Below are 18721 nucleotides of genomic sequence, written 5' to 3' on the forward strand. Positions count from 1 at the left end.
CCCAGGCCTGGGGCGGGGCCGGACGATCAACAAAGAAGCGTCCCAACGCACCCTCCCGGGGCCGCCCTCACCTGCCCTGCCGGCCGGCCCCGCCCCTCCCGGAGGCGGCCCTGGGGATGGTTGATGCGGGGCAGACGGGGCCCGGGGCGGAGGTGCGGCTCTAGGGCCGCCCCCGCCCTCTGAGTCACCCCTCCCCGCCCGAGCCGAGCCCGGCGCCTCCCCGCCCCCCTCCCTCTGCGCCTGCGCGCTGCGCTAGTTCGCCCGGCGGGGCTCCTGGCGCCGGCGGGACCCGAAGACTCACCCGCGCTTCCCTCTCGGCACCCGGACCAACGGGGTTCCTTCCTGAGAACAAGCCTGCTACCCCGCGTCCCTCCGCAGCCGGTGTCTGTCCAACCGCGCGCACCAGCGGGCAGGAAACCCCGACGGTCACTGTCCTGTCACTGGGTCTTCCGCGGCCTCCCTGTCGCTGTTCCCACCCCCCTTGCCATGCCTGGAAAAGCATGGCAAGTCGCTAGTGGCACCGACACTCCACAGCCGTCAGCTTTCCCCTTTCTCCTGCCAGCGGTTCTCAAAGGTTGCTGCCCACTGAATCACCTGGGGAGCTTTTAAAAAACTGACCAATTAAATCAGAACCACGGTGAAGTAAGTCAGAAAGAGAAAATCAAATATCGTATATTAACGCATGGATGTGGAACCTAGAAAAACGGTACAGATGAACCGGTTTGCGGGGCAGAAATAGAGACACAGATGTAGAGAACAAACGTATGGACACCAAGGGGGGAAAGTGGGGCTGGTGGTGATGAATTGGGAGATTGGGATTGACATATACCCTAATATGTATAAAATGGATAACTAATAAGAACCTGCTGTATAAAAAAAATAAAATTCAAAAAAAAGAAAACGCATACACACAAAATCAGAACCACGGTTGTTGGACTCGGGCATCAGCGTTTTGCTAAGCTCCTCAGGTGATTCCAGGGTTCAGCCTGGGCTGCGAACCACGGACAAGTGGTGGGCTTCCCAAAATTTCATAGGCATTGAAATCACCTGGAATCTTGTTAAAATGCAGATTCCCTCTCAGTAGGTCTGGGGAGGGGCCTGAGAGACTGCATTTATAATAAGCTCGCAGGTGATGCTGAGTCCGCTGGTCTGAGGGCCACATCTGGAGCTGCATGACATTAAATGCTCCTCATTCCTTTACCTTTTCTCTTGTGTAGTGACAGAGGAGATATGGGCTTTGGAGCAGACGAACGGGGGTTTGAATCCCACCTCTGCCACTTCCTAGCTTGGTGAAACTGGACTCTGGTTCTTGTGCGTAAAATGGGGGCTTGATACTTTACCTTGCAGGTTTCTGGTGAGGATGATGTGAGATGATGTATGGAAGGCACCTGGCATTCAGTGAGTGTTCAGTGAAGACCAGCTGTATTAGGGTGGCTTAGCTCTCCAGTGGCCCTCATGGCTAATTCAGCCAAGGAATAACAGAAGCAGAGAAGGAGTCTTCCAGGTTCCCTCTTCCCTGCTCTCCTCCCTTCTAGGAGGACTGGGTTGGACGCCAAAACACACCACTGCAGGGGGCAGGGGGCAGAAAGGAAGGGGGTAGGGGCCGGGTTGTGGGAGCTGGAGGGATGCGAGGTGGCAAGGAGGGTCCGCATGAGAGCCTTGAGGAGGGTAGTGGGACCATTCATGCTGGTGGTGGACTCCACCCTTGATCTGGCTCTCCTGAGACTTTGGCCAGAATGTGTCTCATTTGATGGCCCAGTGAAGGGGTTGGAAGTCAGAGCCTCTGCGTTAAAGCTCACTGCCTTGCTTGAGGCCAGTGGTGGGGATGACGACGTGCAGTGAGACTGTGCACGTAGTGAGATATATGAATGCTCCGTTAGGATCTGCCCGAATGCAAGGCACATTTAGGATCTTCTTAATGCCCAAGATTGTAAGACTGCACTTTCTTTTAAGCCATAGGTTCCAATGTTCCTCCAATGGGTAGCTCAGTGGGCAGGATTTTTAAAACAAGCTTTCTTCTATACAGAGCCCATAGGCTCTGATAGCAAGGGACCTGCAGCTGAGCCGTGGAGCTCTGGTGCTCGGGCTGCCCCCTCTGGGCTCCTGCAGTCTGCTCTGAACACCGCTGGCCCCGTGTTCCTGCACTGTTGTATAATCATTGTTTTGTGTCCTTCTCCTCCCCTGGACAGTCAGCTTTGTGAAGGCAAGGACTGTGTCCTAGTCTACCTTGAGTTCCCATCACCCAGCAAAATGCCTGACACCTAATGGGTGCTTACTAGGCACTCACTGTCAACACAAGAATAACTGAGCGGCAGGTACTCACGTCTTTGTTTCATCTTGGGCCTCAGCTTTTTCATGCGTAAAATGGGGTTCGAGCTAAATTTGATCTCTTAGGCTCCCCCTGGCTCTAACGGTTGAGGAGTTTGCATTGTTCTTCACGGGGTTGTAATCCACTTTATTTTTCCTTCCCAGGTACACATTCCTACGCTTGACCTTGACTTTGTGTTTGATCCTTCCTCAGCCCATTTGTATGACGGGCTTTACAAACGCCCTGCTAGTTAAGGCCTGAAATGCCTTTCTTTTCTCACCAGCTTCTTCATGCCTAGGCCATCTATCTGGTTTTTGTTAGAGGCACATTGGGCTGATCATTTTAGGCGAATGGAGCTAGTTTTCTCTTCCATGCTCACCTTGACAGCTTCTGCAACATCCTTGGGCACATCTCTTCTGGGTCCCCGGTGGAGCCAACACCCCCTGTCCTCTTTCCTTTGCCCAGGGTTTGCTCTTGCCAGAGAGAATGTGCAGACTGCCCAGACCAAGGGAGGTGCCGTCTCCTCCTCCTAGCGTGTGATGCAGGCACTGGGCCCAACTGGTCACACAGCCCCCCAAAATGTCATCACCCACAGGAATAAATGTGTGACAGCCCCAACTCCTCTAAAATACCTCTCACAGTTACCTGTTAGGGGTTAAAGAGTCCAAATAGAATAGTTTCAGGGGGGTAGGGGTGGTCTTTTCCTTTCCAGGAAAGCTGCCACAGTAGGATTTTCTGTAATATTGGCCTAACCCTTGGATATCTGCCACTAACAAGTCACCATGTGTGGTGCTGTCTGTAAAGATGGCCACGCACTGGCTGCCCCTGTTGGAACACGTGCTGCTCCTCTCATCAAAAGGTATGGTCGGGGGCTTCCCTGGTGGCGCAGTGGTTGAGCGTCCGCCTGCCGATGCAGGGGACGCGGGTTCGTGCCCCGGTCCGGGAGGATCCCGCGTGCCGCGAAGCGGCTGGGCCCACGGGCCATGGGCGCTGGGCCTGCGCATCCGGAGCCTGTGCTCCGCGGCGGGAGGGGCCGCAGCAGTGAGGGGCCCGCGTACACCAAAAAAAAAAAAAAAAAAAAAAAAAAGGTATGGTCTGTTCCTCTCTCTCCCCCCCTTTTTTTAAATTTGTTTAAGTTTTAATTTTGAAATAAATTCAGATGTACAAAAGAGGCAAAAATATTACAAAGAATTTCCATATATCCTTTATCCAGTTTCTTCAAAGTTTATACAACCAATTATCAACACTTGGAAATTAAATTAATACAATACTAATGTTCCCCTCCCCTTGAATCAGGGGCCTTAAGACTGGCTTGGACCAATAGAAGGAGACAGAGGGGGCGCTGTTCCAGTACTGGGCTGAGGTCGTTTGTTTTCTTGCCATCCTGAGCCACAATGTCAAGTCCAGGCTGTCCTGCTGGTCAGAAAGCCAGCTGCCAACCTCGAGGCCCCAACTGTGTGAGAGAGGCCCTACTCCCACCAGCCTGGCCGACACCACATGGAACAGTCCCGAGACAGCACTGCTGAGCTCTGCCCAGAGTCCTGGCCCACAGAATCAGGAGCAAGAAAATGCTTTTGTGGGTTAAGCCACTACGTTTTAGGCTGGTTTGTTACACAGCAATAGGTAGCTGAAGCACCATACTCTCTGGATTCTAATTTCTTCCTTTGAAAAATGATGGATCTGTCTTCCATCTTTGAAGACAAGCTAATGCTGCCATGACTGGTGTCAGAGCCTCTCACCATAAATAAGCCTTCTGATATCTGGGCCCCATTCAAGGGTTTGAAATCAAGAAAAATACCTTTGAATCCTAGAGACTACCGTACTAATGCAACTGAAATTCATCAAGGAAAACAAAAGAACACACCATCTCAAAGCATTGATCTTGGACTGGGAGTCCCTGGCTTTGAATTCCAGTTCTGCCGCTTCCTAGCCATCTGATCTTGGACAAATTTCTTTCTCCAAGTCTCAGTCTTCTCATCTGTGAAGTGGGGATAATGATATTACCTACATATAGGATCATAGTGAGGATTAAATAAAATAATGTCCATACATTGCTTAGCGTGGTACCTGGCTATTGAAAGTATTCAATAAACGTTAGCTGTTCTCTTTATTGGCTCAGATAATATTTTTTGCTTTTACACCTATCTATAGAGGGACTACACGTTAACCAAAACACGATAACCTTGCCCCAGCCAAGAAGAAAATGAATTATACATTAACAGGGGCACTCATGACATTGGTGTATACTAGCTCTGCAGGTTCAGAGAAAACGTGTTAAGATTTCTTCTGTGTAAAGAAATACAGACTGTATGGGGGGGGCAGAGAGAAGATGCTGGATAGTGATTTGCTTTTGTTTCTAGGAAGATATTGCTCACTGAGTTTATGATTAGAGAGGAAGGTTGGATGGAAAGGATTTAAAAAATTAATTCGTGGCTTTGTCGAAATAAAGCACAAGAAAGCGGCGCGTTGGTTAGCACATTTTTAGAGAAAAAGAACAGTGGAACAAGAGAAATTAAAACCTAACCTTCTACCATCTGCCACAGCTGATTCTGTAGCTCTAACAAGAATCTCATTAGCATCTTCTAAGAGGCTGGTTGTGTCACCAGCACAACAGTGATGGGGAGAGGGACGCCCACACCCACACAGCACACACTCTCACACAACCTGAGCCTGCTCTGGTAGCGAGGTGGCCAGACGGCACTTGGTCCTCTCTCCCAATTCCCTCCTTTGCACACAGGAATTCCATAAGCCTGCGAAAGCTCCGGTTCAGCAAGGAGAGAGTTACCCTTTAAAAAAGATCTGCTCCAGGCAGCAAGCACAGGGAGGAGGAGTGATTGGCCTAGCGAAGACAAGAATAACACCGCACACCCACATTTGCTTCTCGTTCTGGGCCTCCTGGGTCTCCAATCGCCTGGCTACATTTTCAAGTGCTGCATTTTCTGGAGCTGTTTCAACCTGGGCCTGCCCGATTTGAGGTGCCGGGAAAATGTCCTCCCCTCCCCAGCTCCTCAAGTCACCTTCCCATCTCACTTCCCAAAAGAAGGCAAGACAATAGAAGCCTGTTCTTGAAGGGCTTTCACCTACTTAGCTGCTGTGAAAAGAATTTAGAGCTTTGAGATGAAAAATGTCACAGGAGGAAAGGAGGCCAAGTCCAGGAGATGATTCCCAAGGAAGTTTTAAGGAATTTGAGGGGGGCGGGGCTTTTCAGCATCTTTCTAATTCTTTTCTGGAGAAGTGTGTGTGTCTGGAGCCGGGGTGTATATATACGTACATATACATCCCTACACATACACACACACACGCACACACACACACACACACACACACACACACACACGCATATGAATAAAGCAAATATCACCTAGTGATTTACTCTCTTTGTGAAGATTGGAATCTATGAGATTCCAGAAATCCACTAAAACTTTCAGGAACTCCTGATTCAACCAGACCCTTTTACTGGGGCCAGAATTAGAGAAACTCAAGACCAAAGGGTCACTTTGATCCATTCCAGTGTGATTTCAATTCAGAGTCACTTGACTCCTTTGCCCCAGTCTCCTTGTCTAGAGACGTCCCAGGTCCCCAAGCAAAGCACTGCCCAATTTAGTGTCCCCTTGTCTCCAAACATTCTGACCTCATGAGCTTGGGGCTCCTTTCTTTTAGGGGGTCCCCAAGGATTTCAGAGCCCACGTGGGCAGATTGGTCCATCTATATGGAGGGTGATGAAATAAAAATAGACTACATAAGCTCTGGTGGTCAGTCATGAAAATGCCGTGAGCTCTTGGGCTGGAACTCTTAACCTGCTAGGTTCATCATTCATGAAACTGAATGATAACACTGAATTGCTTTCAGGAGAATCTCAGCTAAGGCTGTGAAAATTTGCACTACTTAAGTCAAACTTACCATGAACCAGTTAATCCTGTAAGGCTGTGAGGGACCCCAACCCCGACTAGCCTGAGCAAACAGAGGGGATGTATTGACATCTGTGACTGAGCAGAGCAGGAGGGGAGGGCTCAGGCAGAACAAAGCCACCAGAGCTCTCGTATTTACCTACTGAGCTCTCTCCTTTGGCTTTATTCTCCCCATGGCTGATGGGTAAAGGGAGGTATGGATACTAACAGTTCCTTTCTTATGGCATCACAGATTAGCAACCCCCGTGGAAAGAAAGGGTCTTCTCCCAATATCTGTAAAAGCGAAGGGAAATTTCTGATTGGTGCAGCTCAGATCATGCATCCACTCTTTGGGCAAACACTAAGGACACGGGCATGGGTCTGTGAATGGCACGGGGTGGGGATAGGGGCAGTGACTCCAAAGAACGGAGGGGATGCCATTACCAAAACAGGGGACGAGGGACCCTGTGTGCCCCATGTTCATATGTTACCTTCAACAATTACTAGACCTTTCCCTTTTCTTGCCTTCAGATTCAGTTTTCATAGCCTAGGAGCTAACTGAAGGGATTCTGCGTCATGGTCTGATGTGTGTTTTCCAACACTATCAACCAATTCTCCAGTTCTCAGCGGACACTGACTGGTGTCCTACAATTCACCTCAACTCTGGAGATCGCATCAGATCGCACAGGTTAAGGGCTCAGTCCCACAAGACCAGCCCCCACTTCAGACGCCAATTATAAATGCAGGTTGTCACCTGTGCTCCTGACCAAATGGCTGTAAGTCAGAGGTTCCCACAACCCCGTCCTTGGATTTGAGTAATTTGGGAGAGCAGCTCACAGAACTCAGAGAAACATTTACTAATGCTTCAAAGTTTATTATAAAGGATACAGATAAACAGCCAGATGAAGAGGTATATAGGGTGAGGTCTGGAAGGGTCTGGAGCACAGGGGCTTCTGACCCCATGGAAGTGGGGTGCGCCATCCTCCCAGCACTTGGATGTATCCACCAACCCAGAAGCTCATCAAAAATATTGTTCAGGAGTTTTTATAGAGCCTGATCTGCAGCCACCACCTCCACTTCTCCCCAGAGGTCAGTGGGTGGGGCTGAATTCCAGCCTTCTAACCTCTTGGTCTTTCTGGTGGCCAGCCCCATCCTGAGGCTACATAGGGTCCCACTCTAAGTCCCCTCATCTGCATGAACTCTGTTGTACTCCAAAGGGGCTCCTTATGATAACAAAAGACACTGCTGTGGCTCAGGAAATTCCAAGGGTTTTAAGATCTTTGTACCAGGAACTGGGGACAAGGACCAAATATATGTCTTATGATACCATGCACGGTTAAACAGTAAATGCCCACAAGAGCAGAATAGAAGGCATTAGGCAGGGCTCCTGTGTACGCTTCCGGGGTTAAAGCCATCCCGGGCTGGCTTTGCTCCTAGTCTGGCCCTCTGCCTGCAGTCCTGTTCTTACCCAGTTACTGACCTGATCCCAAAGTGCCAAGTCCACCTACCAGAGGGGGACATTTGGGGTTCCTCCACACCCTGGGACTGGTTATCGGAACAAGTGTCAAAGAGCTCCTTCCTGAGACAGACTTAGCCTCTTCGGAGCCAGGGTGACTCACAGCTAACACCACAGTACGCCAAGCACTGTTCCAAGCGCTTTAATTATATTCATCTGGTTCATACACACACTGCCCTATGCAGGGTGTTTAACTGTTGTAGTCCCTACTTTATCGTGGAGGAAATTGAGGCACCAGGGAGCTAAGTCACTCACCTGAGGTCATGTGGCATCTAAGCGGCAGAGCTGAGAAGTCTTAAGGCATTCATGTGAAGCGGGAAGGAGGCAGACCCTGAAGTAAGACTGACTGTCCTACCGTGTGACCTCGGGCAATTTGCTCGGCTCAGCTTCTCTGAGCCTCACTCTCGTCATCTGTACAACGGCACATGGAAATTCTCAGTCTATTCCAAGACTCCTTCTAGGTCATCCCATCCAGTCTGGGAGCTTTAAAAGTCGTCTACCTGCCGGGGATTCTCAAGGTCAGATCTTCGGGCTGGCTCTCTCCCTAGAACTCCTGCCTCTTGAACATTCGCACTTGAAGGTTCCTTTGCATCTCAAACATAGCAAAATGGAACGTGCTTTTCCTCACCCAATTCCTTCCTCGCCCCCGTCCTCCTGACCTCAGGGCATGGTACCCTCCACCCACCCAGCTGCTAAGGCTAAGGCCCTGGAATCTGAATTGCATTCTTCATGCTGCTCACCCCGTAACCAATCTTCCACTAAGTCCTATTGGCTCAAGCTCCAGCATATCTCCTGAATGCTGGTCATGTTCACTGTTTCCACGGCCACAACTGTAGTCCCAACCCAGAGACTCCAGCCCAGATCACTACCTGGCCTTCTAATGAGTCTCCCTTACTGCATCCTTGCTCCATCCCCGTAAATCAGATCATTTTCACATCTCTGCTTAAACCCCTTCTGTGTTTTCCCACTGCTCCAGGATAAAATCCAAGCTCCTTTCTATGGTCTACACACGATCCTACTTAACCTGCCTCTGGTTCCTCCTCCAAATCCTCCCACCTGCTCTTTCTTTCTTGTTCTGTGACAGCAGGCTGGTCGTCTCTTTTGTCCCCTGCTGGATCCCCAGAATCTAGAATAGCAGAAGCTCAGTCTATATTTCCCTGTTGAATGGATGAATGAATGACTGTGTGTCGGCCTCACAGACCCCGTCTCTCCCCAAACCCACCACGCTTTTTCCTGCCCCAGGGCAGCTGCACTTGCTGTCCCTTTGCTTCTCACACTCTTCCCCATGCCCTGCGTGGCCATGTCCTCCCCAGCTTTCACATGGTGACTCAGATTCAGCTTCTCAAAGACACCTCCCGGGGAACTTCCCTGGTGGCGCAGTGGTTAAGAATCCGCCTACCAATGCAGGGGACACGTGTTCGAGCCCTGGTCCGGGAAGATCCCACATGCCGTGGAGCAACTAAGCCCGTGCACCACAACTACTGAGCCCAGGTGCCACAACTACCGGAGCCCACGCACCTAGAGCCCGTGCTCCGCAACAAGAGAAGCCACTGCCATGAGAAGCCCGCGTGCAGCAATGAAGAGTAGCCCCAGCTCGCCGCAACTAGAGAAAGCCCACGTGCAGCAACGAAGACCCAATGCAGCCAAAAATAAATAAATTAATTAATTAAAAAAATAAAAACATCCTAATTAAACTCACACGCTGTACACTTGAATTCTGTGTTACCTCCCTCCTTAATTTCTGGGCCTGAATATAAACCTGGAATGTTGCAGGGTTTGTTGCTGTATTTTTTCCTCCTTCTGAATTGTCCTTTTTTTCCTCTCTAGTTTTCATGTATTGCTTCGATAATCCTGGTGGCCAAATTCCATCTTGGCTCCTTAACTTGTTCACCAAGGTGAGATCCCAGGAGGCAGGAGGGGAAGTAAAAAAAATTTTTTTAAATAAAATAAATAAATAAATTCACATGCTGCTAAAAAGAAAAGACACCTCCCAGGAGCTCTGCGCAAAGCAACACCCTCCTCCACAGAGCTCTATCCCATTACACACTCTATTCTACATAGCCTGTGTCAGCATCTGAAATGATCTTCTCTGTTTATTTAGCTTTTATTGCCTGTCCCACCCACGAGAATGTGTCTCAACGACAGGGACCTTGTCTGTCTATTCACTGCTCTATCCCAGCACCTAGATCAGTGCTTAGCACGTAGTAGGTGCTCAACTGCAAACTGACTGATGAACACTTAAGGTTGTTGTGATGATTAAACATATATTAAAACAACCATGTTGAAAAACTGGCCATTTCTAATAAAGCTAAGGATACACTTACAGGGATCAGTGCTTCGACCGCGCAGTATATACACCAGAGAAATGAGCACATACATCCAGAAAATGCCTTGTACAAGAATGTTCACAGCAGCCTGATTCACAATAGTGAGAACTGGAAGTAACCTGAATGTCCATCAATAAGGGAACTGACAAATTGTGGTCACACAAGGGAATAAGAAGGGCTTAACATCCTTCATCTAGGATGAATCTCCTAGACGAAGCGCTGACCAAAAGAAGCCACACACAAAAAGGACACACTGTGTGATTCTATTTATATGAAATTCAAGAATAGAGGAAACTATTCCTGGCTGTGCCTGGTGACCCGTTTCCAGCACCGCTCACGGGCCAGAGTGACGCAGGCAGCTTTTTTTGGGAGGAGGAAGTGAGACAAACTCAGTAAGAAGGGGGAAGGATTTGCATTCAAGAAGGTGGAGGGTCATTGCGGATCCTGTGGGTGGAAAGAATGCTGACAGTAATTTTGGAAAGCTATGTGCAAGGCCGCCCTGGCCAACAAAGGTTTGTGGAACAGCTGGAAAAACACAGAACTTTCAAAGAACACCAAAGAGGATGCTGCGGCTTCACGCAGGAATCAGATCTCAAAATGTAAAGCACACGATGAGGGTGACCTCGGCAGTGACCGTTGCTGCGGCAGGTGGCTTCCTGCTCGGCGTGGGGGAGGGACGAGGGGGGCTGACAAAGGTTGGGTTGGGTGGCGGTAGATCCTTTTCCTGGCCCTTGTCTCCGGGGCTGCACGAGAGAAGGTATTCCTCCATCTAGTGGTGGAGCAAAGCCCCTTTGGGGGCCCTTTTCACTTCAACTGAAACTATGCAAAGTGTGAGCAAAACAGGAAGAGGCCTGCAAGGCATCTACTTAACAACCGAGAGATGGAGACTTCCTTTGTAATAAACCCCCCAGAGGCAGCACACACAATGACAAGGGCCCTCTGTCCATCCCTCCCCCAGCATCCACCTTGCAGCCGTTTCCCCCCATCATTCATCTGTCATGTTGCCGCAATGGCTTCGGCGGGTTGGGAAACTCTGAGATCAAAATTAGCTTCTCAGTGTGTCACCAGAAACTTGTGAAACCTAAAGTAAGCTGAATTCAGAAAACATGCCGTGACAGAGCCCCAGAAATAAACCCCAGAGAATGAGATCCTTGGGGGTGCAGATACGCAGGGGAGCAGCTCTTTGATTATGCTGCTTCTTCTGTTAATTACACACAGGTATTTACTGTGGTTTGCCTCCTCAAACACACTTTGCTCCAGCTGGCTTAAAAATTCTTTACTTTCTGGAAGGTTGGGAATGTGTTTTATTGTTCTTGATAGTGTCCAGTTTAAAAAAGGGAATCTGGTGAGTGCTATTCACCACATGTGGCTGAGCATACGCTAGGATTTTAATACCATGTGTAATTCCAATCATCTTTTGGTTAAAAAAAAAAAAAATGCATTCCTAAAAGAGCTCCTCCAACCTGAAGATAAGCAAGTAAAGGAGATGAGAGGGACTTCCCTGGTGGCACAGGGGTTAAGAATCTGCCTGCCAATGCAGAGGACACGGGTTCGAGCCCTGGTCCGGGAAGCTCCCACATGCCACGGAGCAACGAAGCCTGTGTGCCGCAACTACTGAGCCTGCGCTCTAGAGCCCGCGAGCCACAACTACTGAGCCCACGTGCCAGAACTACTGAAGCCCGCGCACCTAGAGCCCGTGCTCCTCAACAAGAGAAGCCACCGCAATGAGAAGCCCGTGCACCGCAAATGAAGAGTGGCCCCCACTCACCACAACTAGAGAAAGCCCGCGTGCAGCAACAAAGACCCAACGCAGCTAAAAATCATAAATACATAAATAAATTTATAAAAAAAGAAAAAGAAAAGGAGATGAAAGTTCAAAATTTCAAGGAAATGGAAACTTGGGTTTCAGTTTGAATTGAAATACTGTGTAGTCAGTAGCAAGAGGGACAGTATTGTTAGAAAATGATCCCAGAGTGAAATCAAAAGGGAAACTTACGAGATCAGTCATCTGTGGGTGTGACAAGGAATCAGTGAATAAGCGGCTCCAGGGAATGAAGAACTGCAAATCCATTCAGGCAGCCGGGAGACAGACCAAGGGACAGACCGGGCATCGTCCCAGCCAAGCAATAATCTCCTCGCTTGCAGTGGTTTAAAGACTTCGAGACAAGACCCCATCAAGCCTAAATCTTATTGGTTACGAAAAAATGGCTGAAGCAAATCACGCTGACCATAAATTACACCAAGAAAAAAAAAGAAAAAAGATGAAGTGTAACTAGTCTTATTTAATTAGATGATGTGTACAGACTTTTCCTGCTCAGTCCTTTTAGATCTTTGAGGCACTTGCTCTGTCTCCAGGCCAAGTGTTTCTGGTAAGTTGTCAATCAAGATTCCTGACCACAGGGGTGGGTTTGTACCCCAGCCCTTAGCAACAGTGATCGGAATAAAAAGGATAAGCAGACCCAAGCAGGACAGATCCATTGCTATGTGGATGCGGGGAGAAAGAACTTTGTTATTTAAAATTTTTTTTTTTCTGTTGAGATTGTTATGGGAGGACAGACATGGAAGCCATGGAATGGATTTCTATAGAATGAAACAAACAGAGAACAGCAAAGACCAGAGGCCGATGAACTGAGATCTAGGCAGGAGTTCTCAGCTGGGGCTGCACGTTGGACTTGCCTGGGGAGCCTTAAAGACTGGAATTTTTATTTGATTGGTCAGGGACGCAGCCTGGGCCTCGGGACTCTGAAAAGCCCTGTGGATGATTCTTACAGGCGGTCAAGGATAGGAACTCTTTGTCTAGAAGGACCGCATCCGATCCCCAAGGCCTTGATCCCGGCAGCTCTTTCCGATCTCGTAACCCACCTCGGTGCCCTCAGCCGCCAGTGACGTTCCTTGTCTTGCTTAATTTAGTTTGAATGGCATTTCTGTTATTTGCGGTCAAAAGAAATCTAACCAAAAAGCTGAAAGAGACTCTGTAATGCTAGCTACCACCGATTCAGCACGAGTGATGGGCTAGGCACTGTTCCAAGTGCTTTCCTTATACTAACTCATTTAGCTTAATCATTACAACATCCCTGGATGATGTTGTTGTGGGAACTTTTATTGTTCCCATTTTACAGATGAGGAAATGAGATGTCGAAAGATGAAGGGACTTGCCAATATTTACACAGCTTGTAAAAGCAAAGCTGGAACGGGAACCTAGACACTTCCTTAACCACCCCCTCTCAAGGTAGAACCAAGAAAGGCCATTTCTCTGCAGGAAGCTCCAGAAGGGGGTCTCCAGTGAGAACATGAGTGCTTTTATCAGGAAGAAACTTTTGTCTGTAAAACAGAAAACCCCAACCCCAGCGGCTTGTGCAATTATTTAACCCATCGACAGGAAAGGAAGGGGGGCAGTTCTGGGGTTGGCTCATTCAGTGGCTCATTTTAAGTCAGCGGGTACCCCACTTCTTCCCACCGTTCTCCTCTGCCTGCGCCCCGCACTGGCCTCTTCCTTGGGCTGGCTCTCTGGATGACAGCGAGATGAGAGCGGTCCCCAGGCCTCATATCGTCATAGAACAACCACAGGCAGAGAAAGGTACCATTTACGTACCTTGTGTTTCTTATTATCGGGTAGAAACACCTTGAGCCAAAGGCCGTCAGTAGCATTCCCCTGGTGTTTCATCACAGGACGGGGTATGGGAGCACCGGGGTTCACCTGGATCTGTCCTTCTCAACTGGGACATTGGACAAATGTGGAGAAGGGCGTTGTTTATTGTTTCAATGATTCAAGGCTATTCGTGACCTTGAATTAGTAGCTAGAGATGTAAAGACAGGAGATGGTTAACGACCCACAATGCATGGAACATCCATTCTTGTGACCTTCATGAATTTTGAACATTCACGAAGGTAAAGAAACTGTTCAAAATATTGGAGTTAAACCTAACTCTTTTTATCTGTAAAACCAACGCATTTTTTAAATGCACTGTATTTTCCAGGCAAGCAATTACTGCACACATCAAGGGAACACTGAGCTTTGTTTTGTTTAGAACTTTTCCAAGAGTTTGTTCCCCATTTTGGAAAATCACATTAGCAATGTCAGCACCACTCATGGAGTCTGCCTCTCCACTACAACAGACCTGTATGGGCCTGCACTGCTAGCTGCCACATTCACAGGGATTCTGGGTATCCAGCACCTACAACATTGTTATTCATTTCTTCTAGGGTAGTCCTGCTGAGCATTTGCACAGTTGACAGACTCGCTCTTTTACTGTAAATTATTTTCCTTTTAATTCTACTTTGTGCTTTAGTCAGTTCAGGCAGTTGGCTTATCAACAAGAGAAATTTATTTCTCACAATTCTAGAGGCCGGAAATCCAAGGTCAGGGTGCCAGAATGATCAGATTCTTACGAGGGTGGATGGCCATTTTCTCTTTGTATCTTCGCTTGGTGTAGAGGGAAAGAGAGCTCCCTGGCAGTCTCTGTTATAAGGACACTAATCCTATCCATGAGGGCTCCACCCTTAGGACCTAAGCAACTCCCAAAGGCTTCCACCTCCTAACACTTTGGAGGTTAGAATTTCAACATACGAATTTTGGGGGGATACAAACATTCAGTCAATAACACTTTGTAATATGATTATTGAATTTTTAAAAAAGATGTGTACATATTACATTATCTATAAAATCCATTTCAGTGTAATAAAGGTGAAGTTATAAAAATACTCGTTATAAAAAGAGGGTGCTGGCTCCAACAGGATGAGAGCCACTGTTTGCGTGCTTGAGACAGGCATCCCTGTCATCAAAGTGGCCAGGATGGAGCTCAGCAAGTACCTCTTACAGGCGTGATACTATTTTCTTTATGCTTTTCTGTACACAAATGGGCTTATGTTACTTTTAAAATTAGGGAAAATGTTATTAAAGTAAGTTATTAGAAAGAGTTTTTGAATAAATGTCCATGAAGGAAATCAAAATGTAAAAAGGAAATACCAGCTAATTAAAACATCTGCAAGAACAGTAGACTTTGGACCCTGAGGAGGCCTTAGGAGCTGTGGTTAGAAAATCAACAGCAGATGGTTCTAGGGGAGTTGATTCTGAGCTGTTATTGTCAAAGAAATCTTAGGAGAAGAACCTTTGCTGTTAGTTAGGCTGGTAAGGTTTCACTCATTCACTTTCTACAAAGAAAAGCCCAAATAAACCATTTGAAGATATCAAGGCAGAACTGCTGTAACCATGCAGACGTATGGCTTGATTTCATATGCTTTGGGGTCAAATGTAGCTAGCTGGTGCTTCCATCACGACAATGTCCCCCACCTTAAACCAAGGAATTAACTTTCTTTGTGCTCCCAAAGGGCAGACTGTTGGTTGTAATTTTCCATATGGAGCCGGGGTGGGGGGGCAGAAATGTAGGGCCCTCTGCTCAAACCACGAAGAGTATCAACTGTCAGGACAGAAACAGTGCTCCAGAAATTTGATCGTTCAGTCTTACATATTAAGAAACTATCACTAATTTGAGGGGCGAGGGTAAGGGTAAACTTGACCCCATTTAAGATTGATCAAAATCTGGTTCTATTCTCCAGTATTTGGGTTCCCAGTAAAAGTCTACTCTGATTTGCCAATCCCTCATGTCTACAGGTATAATAAAAGAGAAGTCACAGATTAGTTTTGATTAATTTCCATCATGAGGGTCAGGTCTTGGTTTTCAGGGAGAGACTAGGGGAGGAATGACATGGGTGGCGAACATCCACAGATTGCACAGACACCCAATTTAACCAGCAATTCCAAAGCCTCCTCCACTGAATTTTTTTTTTTTCATTAGAGGTGCCAAGTAGCAAGGCTCAGCCCACCTTTTAGGGCTGGATCTAACAACATGTTAACTCATCAGAAGGCAGGCAGGTGGGTGCAAGAGGAACAATGAGAAGTTGGGGGTTGCTGGCCTTTCTGAAATTGCAGATTGGCCACTCTTGCCTACTCTGTTGGTTTCACTGAGCAGAAACACCACATCAGCACTGTTGGTTTACATTGGGGGCTGCCAGGCAGAATTTTTAGAAAGACCAGTTCACTCTTTGGTCACCACTAAAAAGCAGCTCACAGATAGAGGACGCCCCTGCGTAAAACGGGTTTGCAGTGACTGTAGGCAGAAAGATGTGGTGGGGCAGAAGCTGAGCTCCTGGAGCAGAGGCCCTTCTCATTTGCCTCAAGTTCCAGTTTGAGCTTCTGATATGACTCAGACTCAACCCAACTTGCAACTGCCACCTATTTAGACTTCCTCACACCCAGCCCTTCCCGAAGGCCTTCATATGGCCTCCCATCTGCCTGCCATCAAGGCTGCGCCTGACCTAACCCAAGTCAGACCTCACTTCTCACTACTCTCTAAACCACACACGTCAACATCTGCCCAGGTTTACCCACTGGTTTTGGCATTTATCTGACTTCCCACCATCTTGCCTTTCCTCTGGTCATTCCTTAAACTCCCTTCTCTTGCTGAAAATGTAGCTATCTTTTCAAGGTCCAGCTCTTCCATGAAAGCTTCCCTGTTTCCCCAAACTCAAAGTGATCATTCTCTCCTATGACAGCGCTTTGTCTGTCTTTCATGATTCTTACCGCATTATGCTTTTCATTATATCACAGTAGCTTATGTACCCTATGACTTTAATGTTCTCCAAAATGTGGGTCAGGAACCACCAGTGAGTTTTGAAACCACTTCAGTGAGTCATGACTTGAATTTTAGAGAATGAAATAGAGTCAAACAGAAGATTTTAGAGTGCATCACATGTAAACATATTTCTCACTTTGGTTTATGGTCAAAAAGCTTGAAAATCACTGCCTTACTTAGTAATGTTTTCAGCTTCTAGGTACAGAAAGCCTCCATCCAAACAGTTTAAATAACAAAGGATTTATTATTTTCTATAATGAGAAGTCTGGAGGTAGGGGCAGCTCTAGGTTAGTTAATCAGTAACTTATCAACATCAAGGACGCAGATTTTTGTCATCTCTGTAATCTTTCCAGCTACCTATCCTCATGTTTGCAAGATGGCTGCAGGGGTTCCTTGTATCACAACAACATCCAACGGCAGAAAAAAAGGAGCTTATTCTTCGGATCTCTTTTTATCAGAAATTTTTTTTTCCCAGAACTCCCCCAAGCCCCCAGTAGATCTCCTTCCATTTCTCTTCAAAATAAATTGAAATAAAATGAATGATACGCTTAGCCAAGTGTGGCAAGGAAAACCAAAATTAGCTTACATGAGGATAAGAGCACCTTCCCTGAGTATTTGTCTGATCAGAAATATGGGGAAGACTAATGAATCTGAGGTAGGCAAGCAAAAGTATTTGCCAGCCCCGCACAAGGTACCTCGGACAGGGGTAGGACTAGGGTCCCTTTCTCTTCATATTCTCTGCAAGGCTTACCATGTAGTAAGTCTAGATAGTCACCTCATTTTCCAGTGATAAATTAAATCAATCACTTTGCCTCAAAGTATAAATATTCATGGGCTACATAGATCAAATATCTAATTTGAGATACTGGAGGCATTCTGCAGACATGATTTGCCAATATATAACTCACCAGAGGCTAGGATTTTTTGTCTTAATTTTTCTATTGAAATTTTAAGCATGAGGGCTAGACTAGCAGCGTTGTACATTGTAATACCATTTAAATAATAAAACACAAATTTGTCACCGTGCAGATGGCAACTGAAAATTCCACAGATGGAATTGTGGCTCTCCAGAGGAGACAGTAAACTTGTGACGGTGGGTGTAGAGAGACGGCTGTATTGGGGTGGAGAGACATTACATCATCCCAGATATGGGTTTTCTTTGGGAACCTGGCAGGATTACTGCTGAATCACTCAGCTAGGCAAATTATTGGCATGTTAGTTGTACGAAGGTCCCTGTAATTAAGCCCTTGTTCCACCACTCTCCTTGGCATCTTTCTGCTTATGTTGCCATTTAAGGCCAGACTTGAAAATAAGAATACATAAAATAATCCTATCTGCAAGAGTCAGTGGCTTAAAGTATGGAGTCAGTGCTATTTCTCCTCTCTTGCATGCACACGTATGTGTGTACGCAAATACACACATCAGAGAAACCACAGGTTCAGAGGACTTTGAACTGCAGAAAGGCTTTTGTCTCTGAGATGGTTAGAATCTTTCTCTTTGTTCCTGTTATAAATGCAAGATCTTCCCATCTGACCAGTAGATAAGACTAGCCTTGTTAAGTGTCTTGCAACTCCTTCAAAAGTACACCTGAAACTAACATGATATTGTAAATCAACTCTACTTCAATTAAAGAAAAAAAAAGAAAGAAAAGAAAAAAAGAAGAAGAAAACACAGGGGCCTTTTGTTCTGGAGTAACATGGCAAACTTTTTCTCACCTGCTGGACCACAGGATGCTGAGGGTGTATCTGGTTGGTCTGGGGGCAGTAGACTTGGGTTCTACTCTTGCTTCCGCTACTAACTTGTTACCTGGTTGTAAGGCCGTGTTGGATTCTGGGTGCTCTCCCTGCTCTGCCAGAGCTTGCTTGAAGTTCCATGTTCAGTTTCAGGGGCCTTGTTTTAAGAAGGTTCTTGGCTGGCAAACTCAGTGGTGTGCTTGCAGCTATAACATGAGACGTCCAGAAACTATGGAGAAACTCTGAAGATATGACAATAGAAATAAGTACCATTGCACAGGGCTTCTACATACATTATTTGATTTGTTCCCTCCATCA

General features: G+C 47.1%; 1 long non-coding RNA gene across 1 annotated transcript in view; it reads right to left on the reverse strand.

Annotated features, from left to right (window-relative positions):
* Positions 1–3396: 3396 nt before the first annotated feature.
* LOC117308741 (uncharacterized) overlaps positions 3397–18721 on the reverse strand; it is a 44224-nt gene continuing 28899 nt past the window's right edge. Inside the window, exon 4 of the long non-coding RNA XR_012327297.1 lies at positions 3397–18645. This is a non-coding gene — a long non-coding RNA (uncharacterized lncRNA). The remainder of the gene's footprint in view (positions 18646–18721) is intronic.

This window comes from Tursiops truncatus, chromosome 17 (assembly GCF_011762595.2).
Source record: "Tursiops truncatus isolate mTurTru1 chromosome 17, mTurTru1.mat.Y, whole genome shotgun sequence".
Lineage (NCBI taxonomy): Eukaryota > Metazoa > Chordata > Mammalia > Artiodactyla > Delphinidae > Tursiops > Tursiops truncatus.